Raw genomic sequence first — 16,092 nt, 5'->3', positions numbered from 1 at the left:
CAGGCTTAGGGATTTTCCCACCGCTCTCAAGGGTCTGCTGTTAGAAAACAAAATTGAAATTATGCAATACAATTCCTTCCATGCCTTTCTCTTGCTCAGAATTAAAAACCGTCTACTGAAGACTTTCTTACTTCAAAACCCAGTCAGGTGCTTTCTACTATCAAGGAAGGTGCCTGAAGAATAAATTGCTCCTATCAGAAAGAAAGCATTTTAGTTCTGCCACAAGCAGTGAGATCTGTGTTTGTAAGTCTCTCCAAAGGCAACTCCATTTTTGCTGCTCTCCTCTCATTTTCTTTTGATGCATAAAACCTGTAGACTGGAGCGCTGTGATTGCATTCTGCTACGGAGCAGTGTAATTGTAAATATTCATTGGAATTCAAGCTAGCTTTCCCAGGTCTCTCCTAGGGCTGTACAGCTATGCAAACAGCAGCAGTGCCGTATTAGCTCACAGCCCGCAGGCCACCTATTTCCCCACAGCCCCTAGGACCCTTTCTGTAGAGCGAGCACATGCAGTGAAATTGGCCCTTAAACACCATTTCAATCTACCATTTCACTTGTTTTTCCTTTTCTCCCCATGACTGCTGATCCTCAGTAATTCTGTCTGTCAGTCCCAAATATGCATTAGAAAGAGAATCATGTCCTTGACTAAAAGCCCAAATTCTGAATGCTCTTGCTGTGTATGTGCTCAATCTATTTAGGAGATTAAACAGATTCCAGCCATTCCATGAACACACACACACACACACACACACACACACACACACACACGAATATACATATGCAGCAACTCTAGATGAAAAACTAGGATAGTTACCTACTCTAAAGTACAAGAGCATTATTCCTCTTGAGCAATAATGCTGTGAGCTAGCGAAGCATTTAGTTATTCTATCTTTTTTCAAACTTGAAAACTGCAGGAATAAAAAATTAATTAATATAGGATTGGGGATACCATATTAATTATGATCACCCTACAATAAAGAGTTACTTACATATTTAAAACATAAAAATTAGGCCTGAAGGAATCTGTGTTTGACTATGCTTATTTAATCTCAGCATACTACCTGCAAGGCTGAAGTTGAAGGTCCAAGCCAGGCTCCCTGGACCACTCTTTGATATATCTTCTGAATGCTAGATGATTAGATTCCAACAGAATTCAGGGCACCTGCAATATTAACTTCAAAATAATCTAAGGAAGAAATCGATGCATAGAAAAATGACCTATAGAAACCAATTTATAGAGTTTCAAAAAAAGGGGAAAGAGATATGTTATTAATGTGGAAACATTTCAATGAAAAGTAAATCCAGATTGAAATTATTTGGGTCTGGCCAACATTTAGATTTAATGATGAAAGTGAAAAATTACTTTAAGTGACAAAAATATAGGAATGGTCAAAATTTCATATCTAAAAGGAAATTTATTTTAATTTGATTTAACCAGGTAAGTTCATGAGTAAAAGGTACTCTGCTAGGCATGGGGTGAGGGAGGGAATACAAAGATAAGTGATATATGTGTCCTATGTCTGGAAGGGTTTAGAATTTAGCAGCACAAAGAAGATATATAGAAATAGCTGCACTATAAAAAGGGGCAAAATACTGTGTTATCTCAGTAACTTCTTGGGAGAGGTCAAATAAGCAACTTCTTGGGAGAGGTCAAAATCAACCAAACTCTGGAGCAGTGGAAGGATTTTGACCTATGGAACTGGGTGGAGGGAGAGGTCTCTGCAGAGAAGTGTTAGGGGTTGAATTGTGTCCCCCAGAAAGATATGCTGAAGTTCTAACCACCAGAATCTGTAAGTGTGTCTTAGCCACACTCTGTAAGTGCACTTATAAGACAATACCATGGCCAGAGTGGCTTATAAACATTAGAAATTCATTTCTCACAATTCTAGAGGCTGGAAGTCCAAGATCAGGATACCAGCATGATCAAGTTCTGGTGAGAGCATTCTTCTGATTTGCAGACTACCATCTTCTCGTATCCTCACAAGTGGAAAGAGGTCAAGGAGTTCTCTAGGGTGTCTTTGATGAGGACACTAATTCTATCATGAGGGTTCTACTCTCATGATCTAATTACCTCCCCAAACCTCCACTTCCTAATACCATTGCACTGGGGGTTAGAATTTCAACCTAAAAATTTTGATGGGGACACAAACATTCAGTGCATACAGAGTGTGACCCCCTTTGGGAACTGAGTCTGCAGATGTATGTAATCAAGTTAAGATGAACTCATACTGGATTAGAGCTGGTGTCCTTATTTAAAAAAAGGGAAATTTGGACACAGATATCCAGGAAAGAAGGCCATGACAAGATGGAGGCAGAGACTGGAGTGATGCATCCACAAGCCAAGGAGCACCTAGGGCTGCAGCAACACCAGAAGTTAGAAGAGGGAAGGAAGGGTTCTTTCCCTAGGGCCTTCAAAGAGAAGATGGCCCTGCTGACACCTTGATTTTGGACTTCTAGCCTCCAGAACTGGGCAAGGCTACCTTTCTGTTGCTTTAAACCACCCAATTTGTGGTGCTTTGCTATGGCAGCCTTAGGAAGCTAATGCAAGAGGGAAAAAGATGAGGCCCAAAGGTAGGAAGTGTGGGACTTATTCTGAAAGGTGAAGTTTGGATTGGCTGGAGAGCAGTATGTGTAAAGACCAATTATAGAGATTATGTCTCAGAAAAAAAAGGGTCCAGATGGTGGCATTTGGGGCTTTTATCTGTAGCATATAAAGCACTATTAGGAGAGAGAATAATGGAAGATTCAGGACGTGCTGGAAGAACAGACTGGAAGAAGTGGGAGCAGGTGGCAGGTTGCTGTGAAATCTGAGACAAGAGGTGACATGCTGGACAGTGGCAGTGCTCACAGTAAGAAAGTGATAGATTTGACAGGGGTGGAGGTAGAGTTGATAGAATCTGGACACTAATTAGGTAAAGAAGGCACAAAAATAATTTTTACTTTTGAGTCTGGAGATGGGAAACAGGAAACCCAGGGGGTAGAGTTGGTTTGGGAGAATATGTTGAGGAGAAAAGTCTAGTTTTTAGTAAATGTTTATGTCCAGCAGAATGCTGGAAATGTGGACCTGCAGCATGTGTTGGGTTAGAAATATAGATCTGGGAGCCAGCTGCACTGAGGACATAGTCAAGGGCCTGGAAATGGTTGCAATCACCACAAGAGTTGAGTGATCATCAATGGAAGAGTTGAACACTGGGGGAGCACCTCTATGTGACGGAAGGATGAGGCAAATGTAAATTAAGAGTTCCAAGAGTGAAGCCAAGATCAATCCAAGTCAAGGCAGCCAAGGATGTGTTTTATGAAGGACAGGGTGATCAATGACATAAAATGCTGCAGAGAGATTGAGGAGGACAAGGACTCAGGAGAAGTCATCAGATATAGGGATTAGAATGTCAATAGCAATTTAGGAGAGGACAATTTCAAATTAATGGTATAAGAGGTCACTTTAAAAGGGTTTAGAAATGATTAAGAGTAAGAGAGGCTAATATTCATGGATTATTCTTTTGGCAGGTTTGGTAATGAAAAGAAGGAGAAAGATGAACTTCTTGTTGTTCTTGTCATTTTATGATAGGAAAATATTTAAGTATATTAATATGTTAAAGAGAAGAAACTAGAAATTTGGAAGACTTGTAAAAAACAAAACAGAATGGGATAACTGATGGAACAGGGCTCTGGAAGGAAGAAGGATGGATTTCGATTAAGGAGCAAATTAGTTTTGTAAAGCAGATGGGGCAGTTTCCTTTCTGGCACGGGCAAGGAAATAATAGGATGGGTTGTAAATCACTTGGATGTGGAAGGAGGAAGTTGAAGTTCATGTTGGAAAGTCTCATCTCAGTAAAGCAGAAAGCAGATCAACTTGGGAGAGAGATGTGTGGGTGAGTGGGCTGCAAGCTTGAGGGATGGGAAAGATGATATCTTTGGGGAATATGATTGAGAGTAAATAAAATAATTGCTAACAGACCTAATTGAGGTGGTAGCAATAGTGCTAACTGACATATTTAATTTTAATTGACAAGACATAACTTTCTACAACAAGGTCTACCAGCTTGGGAGAGGCGTGCAGGTGGAAAAGCAGATGATGAAGAGAGGCCAGTATGGTTATAGGCCTAATTTTCTCTTTAATTCAAATCCATCTCTCTTCCTTCCAGAGGAAGCTCAAAATACAAGGGATCCCAGGTCACAGTAAAGGCTAGATTAGAACAGGCATTTGAAAGGCTTCTTGCATGAATGTCTATTCCTTGTCCTTCAAAGTAGCCTAAAAGTAGTGAAAGAATAAATAATAAAGAAAAAATGTAGGTAAAGGATAAAAATCATGTTCTTTTCTTCCTTCTTTCTTTTAATTTATTCATTCAGCATATAAATAATTTGCTGAATGCCCCTCCATGCCATGTCATGGGAAAAGAAGGCTGGGCATCAGGTTTGTAAGATTAGGTTACTTACTCTTCAGTGTGTGAAATAACAAGAACAGTACACACTCAGCTTGCACTATCTTCCAGGAACTGCTATAAGTGCCTGTCCACATATTAACCATATTAACTGAGAACCATAACCTTCAAATGTAGGAACAATTATTTTGCCAGTGACAGTACTGAATTTCAGGGGAGTTAAGTGACTTGTCAAGGTCACATAGCTAGTTGCCAGCATAGCCGAGGTTTTAGTGAGTCTGGTTCCAGGGTCTGTTGTCTTAATCACTCTACTATATGAACTAAAAAGTTTTGAAATGGGTTATAAGTAGGATGATTACTTTTTAAAATTTTTTTATTTTTTTTTTGAGATGGAGTCTTGCTCTGTCACCCAGGCCAGAGTGCAATGGCATGATCTGGGCTCACTGCAACCTCTGTCTCCTGGGTTCAAGCCATTCTCCTGCCTCAGCCTTCTGAGTAGCTGTGATTACAGGTGTGTGCCACCATACCTGGCTAATTTTTTGTATTTTTAGTAGAGACGTGATTTTGCAATGTTGGCCAGGCTGGTCTCGAACCCTGACCTCAGGTGATCCACCCACCTTGGCCTCCCAAAGTGCTGGGGTTACAGGCATGAACCACCACGCCCAGCCAATGATTACATATTCTAATCATTCTGGGATGGTCCAGTTTATACTTGTTGTCCCAGCAAAACTATTCATTGTATGCTCTTTCAATAAAAATCCTGGAGGACAAATTACATGGTTACTTTAGTTATAAGAGAAACTGATCAACCACGGGGCTTTTCTTCAAACTCTTCAATGTTGGCTCATGTGATGTATAGAGACTAAGAACTGTAAGGCACTTAAGAAAAATAAATGAAATGGCTCTGCCTTTCTAGGACACACTACAAGACCCACAAGAGCCAGCTTCTTTGATTCCCTTGGTAAGATCACAGCCCCTTCCACAACCCTAGTGGCCTCCATACTACTAAGCACTTCAACCCTACTGGTTTTAATTAAAGGAGAAACACAGAAAGGCACATTCTCTAAGTTGCCACCAAATGAAGTTCTGCACACCTATTCTTTAAGCAGTGGTGGAAATTGAACATACAAAACCCTACAGCAAATCTGTCCACCCATCTCTCTCTTCCTCATCTCCTTTCCTTATCTCTACTCTCAGGCCAGCACTTCACTGTTCATGCCAAACGTCAGGCTCAATAACGACATGTCATATAGATGTACAGCCTCAGCCAAAATTGGTATTGGGCTAACGCCAGACCGTTTGCAGCAATTCTGGGTGCTTTGTGGCTGTTGGTAATGTCTTCATTTCCTGAACTCCTTCTCCTTATTGTTTTTAGGCTCCAGTGAGAAGCAGGGAAACTGGTACTAGCGACGTGGCTCTGGCACCCTACAAGAAAGTCTTGTGGTCTTGTTGTTGCCAAATTAGCTTCCTTGGAAGATTTAAAGATGTACACTCAACTCCCTATGGATGATTTAAAAAATGTATCACTTATGGTCACTGATGACAGGCACTTACACAACATTGGGATTTGTATTATACAACATTGGGATATTTTAAATGCTGCAACGTGCAAAAATGATGGTAAGCAGAAAACCAACTCAGCAAACTGAACAGAAGACATTCATCCAGGGCTTCAATATCCTGTCAAGTGACCACTGTTTTGTATGACTTTATTATTCTCTGAGGTTTTAATATGCTGTTCCACAGAATTCCCTTATTATTTCCTTGACTGCTTTTCTATTGTCTCCTGTCTGTCCTGGATCCTCTGTTTTTCCTTTCTCTGAATTCAGTCTTGCAGTGAGTTTATGCATTCATAGTGATTTCAACTACAATTTATATTACAAACAGTTCCAAATATACATCTGAGCTGCCTGAAGGGCATTTTACTCTTTCTCTTTTCCTTCCTTGGTAAGCTCGTCCTCTAATATGATTTCAACAATGGCTAACATTTATCATGTCTCAGGCATGGAGTTAATGCTTGGAACCCTACAAGCAGGGGCGCTTACTATTATCATCTTTGTCCTCCAGAGAAGGATCTAGTAAGTGGTAGAACTGAGATTTGACCCCAGACAGATTTGCTTCAGAATCTGTGTTCTTAACCACCACATTATGATCCCTCCTTACATTCAGACACTTGCTCTCTACCTCCTGACTAGTCTATCCCAATAGCTCCTTAGTGCTCTATCTGGCACCAAGCAGAGCTCAATATCATTTTTCACATGGAAGGTTTACCGTGTTTCCTAGTGATCACATTTAAAGTACTCTGTTGGACCTCCAAAGTTTTCCACTGACTTCTCTGTCACCCAAGCCCATCTAGACTGTGTATTCCTGTTAAGGATATTTGTGTGCCATGCAAAATGTGTTTCACACTTCCTTAGGGTACTTCCTCTACCTAAAATGCTCTTCTTATCTACTCTATAGGAAACCTTTTACCTCTTGTTTTAGGATTTACCTGTTTTAGAAAACCTCCAAGTAACTATAAGTGTAAGGGTAAATGACATATAGTCAGTGATGTTGTCTCCGATTTCTTTCTATTTCCTACAGAGTCTAGTAATATTTATCATCCATTGGATATGCAATAAAGATTGTTAATGTGCTGACATAACCATCGTAACCAAAACTAGAAAGAAACCCACACATGGCTGAGAGGCACAACTTAATAATTACTAGAGGCCAAAGTGTATGTTTTCACCTACAGTGGGGTAAGAGGAGGAATAGAGCTTCTGTATTGTTTCTAAGCCTGTTTGCTTTCAACTCCATTCCCCACTTTCCCCTGTTATGCTCTGTGTGGCTGGGATCTGATCCCCGAAAGCCTGTATTTCTAGGCTCACCAGTCAGTTAGCTTCCAGATAGGTTCAGGCAGTGGAAGGAGCTGAAGGGAGAATGGAGTTTGGGAGGGAGAAATTAGGCACATCTCTGCCTCCCACTCTGTTTTGGGATAGGGCTCCAGCCCCAGCTGTGTCTCCTCTGTAGCTCTAGCTCTCCCACACAGGCCTTCTTCCATGATTCCAGTTTCTATGAGATGACCCTGGCCTCTGGGCTCTGGTAACGCCACTTCCTCGCTTTGTCTCTTCAGCCTAGTGAGGGTAGTGGCTTCCTGCTGTTGTTAACCTCACCATTCCCATTGGCTTCTCAGTGTCTCCCTGTAATTCCCTGCATTAAATTCCCTCAGTTGTAAATTTGTGAATTGCTCTGTTTTCCTGTGAAACCCTGAAAGAACAAGCAACCTTTTACTATTATTATTACTATTTTATTATTATCCCAATAAAATCATAGACAAACTTCCGCTAAAACAAAATCCCTGTCAAGCTATGATTACTTTCTGTCCTCCACCTGTCTGACTAGGAGGTGAGATCCAGCCACAAGTAGAAAGTTTACAGACAAAGAGACGAAGTTGACATGGCTATAACAATGGCATTAACCCTCTAAGAGGACTGACATAACATGTTTCAAACTTACAAATCTTCAACTCTTGAGGTTCTCCATTATAAAGACGAATTGAATAATAACATAAATACAATAGCTTTGTGAGTAGTAAGACTAAGAAAAATAAAAAGGAGAAATTATTTTGTAATTTCATAGGTAGATGAGACTAAGTCAACCTACAGATTCTGACCTTATCTTACTATTTTATTGGTTTATTTAAGGAGACTAGTTTAATATTTAACGTCAAGTGAGTAGGTTCACATTACTAAAGGAAATGGTGTGGACACTTTTAGCTTCAACATAAATTCCAAGATAAAATCCGTCCCTAAAATGAGCCATAAATCCACCCTGTGCCAATCCAATTAGAACCATCTGGTGAGCAAACAGATAGGCACCATCTGTGTTTGAGAGCATCTTAGCTCTGCCATTCACCCAGAGCATCCACCTGCCCGGTCCCCAACTCTTTTTTTTTTTTTTGGCTTCAACAAGAGAGATTTATTTCTTACAGTCTGGAGGCTGGGAAATCCAAGATCAAGGTGCCAGCAAGGTAGGTTTCATTCTGAGGCTTTTTTTTTTTTTTTTTACATTTTTAAAATTATCTTTAAGTTCTAGGGTACATGTGCACAATGTGCAGGTTTGTTACATATGTATACATGTGCCATGTTGGTGTGCTGCACCCATTAACTCATCATTTACGTTAGGTATATCTCCTAATGCTATCCCTCTCCCATCCCCACACTCGACGACAGGCCCCAGTGTGTGATGTTCCCCACCCTGTGTCCAAGTGTTCTCACTGTTCAATTCCCACCTATGAGTGAGAACATGCAGTGTTTGGTTTTCTGTTCTCGCGATAGTTTGCTGAGAATGATGGTTTCCAGCTTCATCCATGTCCCTACAAAGGTCATGAACTCATCCTTTTTTATGGCTGCATAGTATTCCATGGTGTATATGTGCCACATTTTCTTAATCCAGTCTGTCACTGATGGACATTTGGGTGGGTTCCAAGTCTTTGCTATTGTGAATAGTGCTGCAATAAACATACATGTGCATGTCTTTATAGCAGCATGATTTATAATCCCTTGGGTATATCCCCAGTAATGGGATGGCTGGGTCAAATGGTATTTCTAGTTCTAGATCCTTGAGGAATCGCCACACTGTCTTCCACGATGGTTGAACTAGTTTACAGTCCCACCAACAGTGTAAAAGTGTTCCTATTTCTCCACATCCTTTCCAGCACCTGCTGTTTCCTGACTTTTTAGTGATCGCCATTCTAACTGGTGTGAGATGGTATCGCATTGTGGTTTTGATTTGCATTTCTCTGATGGTGAGTCATGATGAGCGTTTTTTCATGTGTCTGTTGGCTGCATAAATGTCTTCTTTTGAGAAGTGCCTGTTCATATCCTTTGCCCACTTTTTGATTGGGTTGTTTTTTTCTTGTAAATTTGTTTGAGTTCTTTGTAAGTTCTGGATATTAGCCCTTTGTCAGATGAGTAGATTGCAAAAAATTTTCTCCCATTCTGTAGGTTGCCTGTTCACTCTGATGGTAGTTTCTTTTGCTGTGCAGAAGCTCTTTAGTTTAATTAGATCCCATTTGTCAATTTTGGCTTTTGTTGCCATTGCTTTTGGTGTTTTAGACATGAAGTCCTTGCCCATGCCTATGTCCTGAATGGTACTGCCTAGGTTTTCTTCTAGGGTTTTCATGGTTTTAGGTCTAACATTTAAGTCTCTAATCCATCTTTAATTAATTTTCGTATAAGGTGTAAGGAAGGGATCCAGTTTCAGCTTTCTACATATGGCTAGCCAGTTTTCCCAGTACCATTTATTAAATAGGGAATCCTTTTCCCATTTCTTGTTTTTGTCAGGTTTGTCAAAGATCAGATGGTTGTAGATGTGTGGTATTATTTCTGAGGGCTCTGTTCTGTTCCATTGGTCTATATCTCTGTTTTGGTACCAGTAGCAAGCTGTTTTGGTTACTGTAGCCTTGTAGTAAGTATAGTTTGAAGTCAGGTAGCGTAATGCCTCCAGCTTTGTTCTTTTGGCTCAGGATTGTCTTGGCAATGCGGGCTCTTTTTTGGTTCCATGTGAACTTTAAAGTAGTTTTTTCCAATTCTGTGAAGAAAGTCATTGGTAGCTTATAGGGATGGCATTGAATCTATAAATTACCTTGGGCAGTATGGCCATTTTCACGATATTGCTTCTTCCTATCCATGAGCATGGAATGTTCTTCCATTTGTTTCTGTCCTCTTCTATTTTGTTGAGCAGTAGTTTGTAGTTCTTCTTGAAGAGGTCCTTCACATCCCTCGTAATTGGATTCCTAGGTATTTTATTCTATTTGAAGCAACTGTGAATGGGAGTTCACTCATGATTTGGCTCTCTGTTTGTCTGTTATTGGTGTATAAGAATGCTTGTGATTTTTGCACATTGATTTTGTATCCTGAGACTTTGCTGAAGTTGCTTATCAGCTTAAGGAGATTTTGGGCTGAGACAATGGGGTTTTCTAAATATACAGTCACGTCATCTGCAAACAGGGACAATTTGACTTCCTCTTTTCCTAACTGAATACCTTTATTTCTTTCTCCCACCTGATTGCCCTGTTTCAACGATGTTCTCTTGAGAGATCTTTGGAAGTATTTGTAGAAAAGGTTTTGCAGTTCCTGTCCGGACATAACTGCTTTGATATGGAATAAAATAAATAATCAACTGAACCACCTGTACATTTGGCCACCTAATAAATATTCATAGATACTACCCTCTGTGCCTACATACCTAAAATGAGAAAAACTATCTATGGAAGACACTACTGATTGGCTAGCCCAAAGCCATTCCTAACCCCTTGTCTTTTGCAGCCTTCCCACATAGAGACTGGGGTGGTAAATTCTTGCTTTCCCAGCAACATGGGCAGTGAGGGTGGCTTTGGGACCCATCTGGCTGTGAGGTATAAGCAGATGTCTGCGAGAGCAGTGGGATGGGACTTCTGGGGAAGCTGCTCATTTCTAGGTAGAAAGATATAGGCACAGAGGGCATGATTTTTCTCCCTTCTTCACCTTTTTTCCTTCTTTGGGCACACACATCATGGTTGATGCCATAGCACTCATTGTATAACCAATATGAAGGAAAAGTCAAGAATCTCAGCATCTTTGGCTCTGACATCATAGATAGAAAAGGCTTGGTTCTTTGATGACATTTTTGAGTACTGAATCAATGCCACCTAGACTTATTTGAGGGAAATAAAGCCTATTTGTTTAGCTCACTTTTTTTTTTTTGAGAGACTGGGTCTCACTCTGTCACCCAGGCTGGAGTGCGGTGGCACAATCATAGCTCATTGTAACCTTGACCTCCTAGTGATCCTCCCACCTCACTAGGCTATAGCTGGGTGTAGTGGTGTGTACCTGGAGTCCTAGCTACTCAGGAGGCTGAGGAGGGAGGATCACTAGGAGATCAAGTGCTCATTTCTAGGTAGAAAGATATAGACAGTATATCGTTGATTCAGCTCATTAGCACTTGATCTTCTGGTGATCCTCCCACCTCAGCCTCCCGTGTAGATAGGACTACAGGTACACACCACCACCCCCCAGCTATAGCCTGCTATTGTTGTTTCTATTCCTTGCAGCCGAATGGAGTCCCACCTGGTTGAAAAGACAAATTTATACTTATTACAAATGTGTCACATTCTATTATAATTGTTGGCTCTAGACATAGTTTATAACAAACTCTTGATTGTGGTCTATGCTTTTATACCGATTTCTCATTTCTTATCTTTGCTCAGGGTTGATGATTTTTTTTTTTTTGAGACAGAGTCTTGCTCTGTCACCGAGGCTAGAGTGCAGCGGCATAGTCTTGGCTCACTGCAACCTCCACCTCCTGGGTTCCAGCAGTTCTCCCGCCTCAGCCTCCCAAGTAGCTGGGACTACAGGCATGTGTCACCACACCCGGATAATTTTTTGTATTTTTAGTAGAGACAGGGCTTCACCATGTTAGCCAGGATGGTCTCAATCTCCTGACCTCGTGATCTGCCCACCTCGGCCTCGAAAAGTGCTGGGATTACAGGCATGAGCCACCTCACTCGGCCAGTTGATAATCTTAATAGAGGTGAGCAGACTTTTTCTATAAAGGGTCAGATAGTAAATATTTTAGATTTCATGAGCCAAATCTCTGTCACAATTACTCAGCTCTGCTATTGTAGTGTGGAAGCAGCCATAGATAATATGTAAATGGTGAGTGTGGATGGGTTCCAGGAAAACTTTATGTACAAAGAAAGGCAGTTGGTCTATGTGCCGTAGTTCGTCAACGCCTGATCTTAGTCAAGCCCACCTGAGAAAGTGAAAATAGCTCCAAATTTCTACAGGTCCTGGGTTTCTACCTAGATCTGACAGTGTCAGTCCGTTTTCTTTTCCTTCTTGCCCCCTTCACCTGAGGGATCCTTAGGGAAGACTGATTGCAACCCCTCAGCTAAAACCAAATCAGAAGGAATTTAGAGTTCCCCTGGGAGAAGTATTTCCCCAGCATATACTGTTTGGAGAGTGCAGAGAATAGTATGAGATTTCCCTCTCAACATAGATCTTCTTATAAAGGAGTCAGTGAAGGAGAACTTTCACTTTCCTCTCGCATTGGTGAATGTGAGAGACCTGTGATGGTTATTAGTCTTGTGAATATAATCAAATCTCAGTGATTCTGGTTCTATATGAATTGTGGATTTTCTCTTATTTTCCTTCCTACCTTTCCTTCCTTTCTTTCGGCCCTTGCATGTTCAAGTGATGCCAAGGAAATCCGAGGAGATGCAGCTCAATCTGTCACCTCTTCTCTCTTCGTTAAGGCAGCTCTGATACATGGAAGGGTGAGTAGGCGTTGGAATTATTAGCTAACATTGGATTGGGAGTTATTTGTGGATTGAAGTTATTATGTTATCCCTATTTCCTATTTCCATGGAATACTTTGTAAGTAAGTTCCCTGTCAGTGGTGGAAATGTGAATGAATTGCAGTTTCTTTTTCTGTTATGGAACAGAGAAAGACCAAGCCAGTTTCCAAAATCTTAATGTATTGTGAATGCATTAAAAACATTTTTTTTAAGTTGTGGGTACATAGTATGCATATATACTCATGGAGTACATGAGATATTTTGATACAGACATGCAATGTGTAATAATCACATCAGGGTAAATGGGGTATCTGTCACCTCAAGCATTCATCATTTGTGTTGCAAACAACCCAATTATATTCTTTAAGGTATTTTAAAATGTGCAATTATTTTTTACTATAGTCACCCTGTTGTGCTAGCAAATACTAGGTCTTATTCATTCTTTCTAACTATTTTGTTCGTACCCATTAGCTATCCCCACTTCTTTCCCACCCTCCCCACTACCCTTCATAGCCTCTGGTAATCATCCTTTTAGTCTCTATCTCCATGAATTCAGTTGTTCAATTTTTAGCTCTCACAAACAAGTGAGAACATGCAAAGTTTGTCTTTTTGTGCGTGGTTTATTTTACTTAATGTAATGACCTTCAGTTCCATCCATGTTTCAAATGACTGGATCTCGTTCTTTTTTATGGCTGATTAGTACTCCATTGTGTATATGTATCACATTTTCTTTCCATTTGTCTGTTGATGGACACTCAGGTTGCTTCCAAATCTGGCTATTGTGAATAGGACTGCCATAAACATGGGTGTACAGATATCTTTGATACACCGATTTCCTTTCTTTTGAATATATACCTAGGAGTGGGATTGCTGGGTTGTATGGTAGTTCTGTTTTTAGCTTTTTGAGGAAACTTCAAACTGTTTTCCATAGTGGTTGTGCTAATTTACATTCCCATTAACAGTGTATGAGGGTTCTCTTTCCTCCATATTCTTGCCAGCATGTGTTATTGCCTGTCTTTTGGATATAAGCCATTTTAACTGGGGTGAGATGATATCTCATTGTAGTTTTGATTTGTGTGAATGCATTTTTAAAATGTTTAATTGGGAACCTCTTCTGATTTGATTCCACTGACATGCTGAGGAACCAATGAATATTTGGGCATGCAAAACATTAAATTCTCCTGCATTTAATTTTGATGTTCAAGTTGGAAAACCCAGAAATTTCCTTTAGGTGGATTCAGAATTTTCCTTTGGGGGGTTCACAAGAAAACCATCTTCCACAATCAGTGTAACTCCTTTAAAGGTGAAGTCATATAGCTGTACTTCCTTATATCTCTCTGCTGTTTGAGGAGTGATTTCTGGCTCTGTCTACATATCTGCTTCTGGAAATATAAAAAGAGTGCAAAGTTGCCATGAAGTTTTGATTCACTGTCATTAAAGAATAAGAAGTAAAACTAATGTAATGCCATTTCAGTGGATTCACAAGGAGAAAGTACATTTCGAGGGTCTCCAGATCACTGCAAATTTTATTCGCACAAGTACAGTTAGTCACAAGCACAAGAAAACACTTATAAATTTCTTTCTATTCTGATCAGTGTTTTTTTTTTTTTTTTTTTTTTTTCAGACAAGGTCTTGTTTTGTCACCCAGGCTGACATGCATGGTGCAATCATAGCTCACTGCAGACTCAAACTCCTGGGCTCGAATTATCTTCCCACTTCACTTCCCCAAAGTGCTGGAATTACAGGTGTGAGCCACTGTGCCTGGCCCTGATCAGCCCTTAAACAGGCTAAGGGGATGAGAAGAAGCTATAATGAACCTTCAAACTTCAACATGAAGCCCAAGACAATAGATCTTTGTCATTGCCAGATTATATGAAACTCAGATAGAATTGCCTGACCACTTCAGTTTGCTGGAGAGCAGATGGTATTCAATTCAACTAACTTTTATGGGGTTCCTGCCATTTTCCAATTACAATCCTAGATATGGGGAAGCGCTAAGGTGAATGGGTTCTCATGAAATTCACAATCTATAGGAACACAATATTTAGAATCTTAAGAGACCTGTGAACAAATAAATTACAACATGAGGGATAAATGAAGTATAGAGGTATGTTCAAAGTTATAGATGTAGTGTGAATGAAGACATGGTTAAATTTTTCCGGGGAGGTAACAGAAGGCTAGTGGAGGATGTGATTTTGTGGGAGTAGGTGGGTGGGACCTGGGTGTGGGTAAACAAAAGTGAAAAACAGGCCTGGAAATAAAGGTTGCATTCTTTCAAAACTGAGTAGCACTGGATGGTCATTTTATGTTCTTTCCTTTGGAATTGCCACTTGGGACTTTCAACAAAGGAAGGAAACTCAATTAGAGCACCTCAGATGTCATACAGAACACTGACTTGGCACCGGAAGATCTGTACTTATGTCCTAATTCTTCAATTTAACAAGCTTTGTGGCCTTGGACAAATTGGCCGACATTTTTGAGCTTCAGTTTTCACCTCTGTAAAATCATGCAGTTGGACCCTCCTACTGGTCCTCAAACCTTTGTGTCTTGCATTCTATCAATGTTTGAACTCTGTCCTTACAAGCCAGTTTCATCCCCACTCTGATCGCTCCTCCCTCCAACCAAAGAATAAAAGGAGCAAGCAAGAAAGCTCCTCTTCCAAGCATGACACTTACATGCTTACAGGCCATCTATGGCCCTCTTCATAATTTGTGCTTTTCAATTTTTTTTCTGGGATTTAAGTTTTAGAGAATAAATTTTATCATGAATCTTCAATTGTTCTAAAAACCTTGCAGCTTACTTAACCTAGTTTGTTTTCCTGCTAATTGAGAATCCTTCTAGCATCTTGCCCTGTGTTCCTCTTGAACACTCAAAATCATGGGCCCTAACTTCATTCATCTACTCCTTTTCCAGTTCAGAAAGCTCAGGCAGGCAAAGTAAAAAAGGGAATAACATGCACATTGGAGCTATAAATAGCAATTGTACAACTGATTGTAAATACCAAAGGCTAAAGACGTAAGTAGTAATCAAATAGCCTTCCCTTTGGGACAGCTGCAGGAAGAAGTAGTCCACAGCCTTCAAGGCAAAAAACAGCCTGCAAGCCCAGGTCATAAACCTTCTGTTTGCACTGGATTGTTAGGGGAAAGATTTCTGGTGCCTGGCATTGCATCTGGCCACAATGGTTGCACAGCAGCTACCGACTGAGGAACAGACAACTGAAGCAGAAGCTCTGGGTTTGACCTTGAGCTTGGCCACTCCCGAAACTTCTCTGCACCCCAGTGTTTTCAGATGGAAGATCAGAAATAATGACTCCTGCTTCACAAGGTTGACGTGAAGATTTCATGTAGATGTTGTTTGAAACCGAGTTTTGGAAAAATATTCAAGAAGTGG

General features: G+C 40.4%; 1 protein-coding gene across 1 annotated transcript in view; it reads right to left on the bottom strand.

Annotated features, from left to right (window-relative positions):
• PMFBP1 (polyamine modulated factor 1 binding protein 1) overlaps nucleotides 1-16,092 on the bottom strand; it is a 262,936-nt gene that overhangs the window by 147,465 nt on the left and 99,379 nt on the right. The window lies entirely within an intron of this gene.

The sequence above is a fragment of the Macaca mulatta genome, chromosome 20 (genome assembly GCF_049350105.2).
Source record: "Macaca mulatta isolate MMU2019108-1 chromosome 20, T2T-MMU8v2.0, whole genome shotgun sequence".
NCBI classification, from domain to species: Eukaryota; Metazoa; Chordata; class Mammalia; order Primates; family Cercopithecidae; genus Macaca; species Macaca mulatta.
The sequence above is the reverse complement of the archived record's forward strand: the minus strand, read 5'-3'. Positions and strand labels throughout refer to the sequence as shown.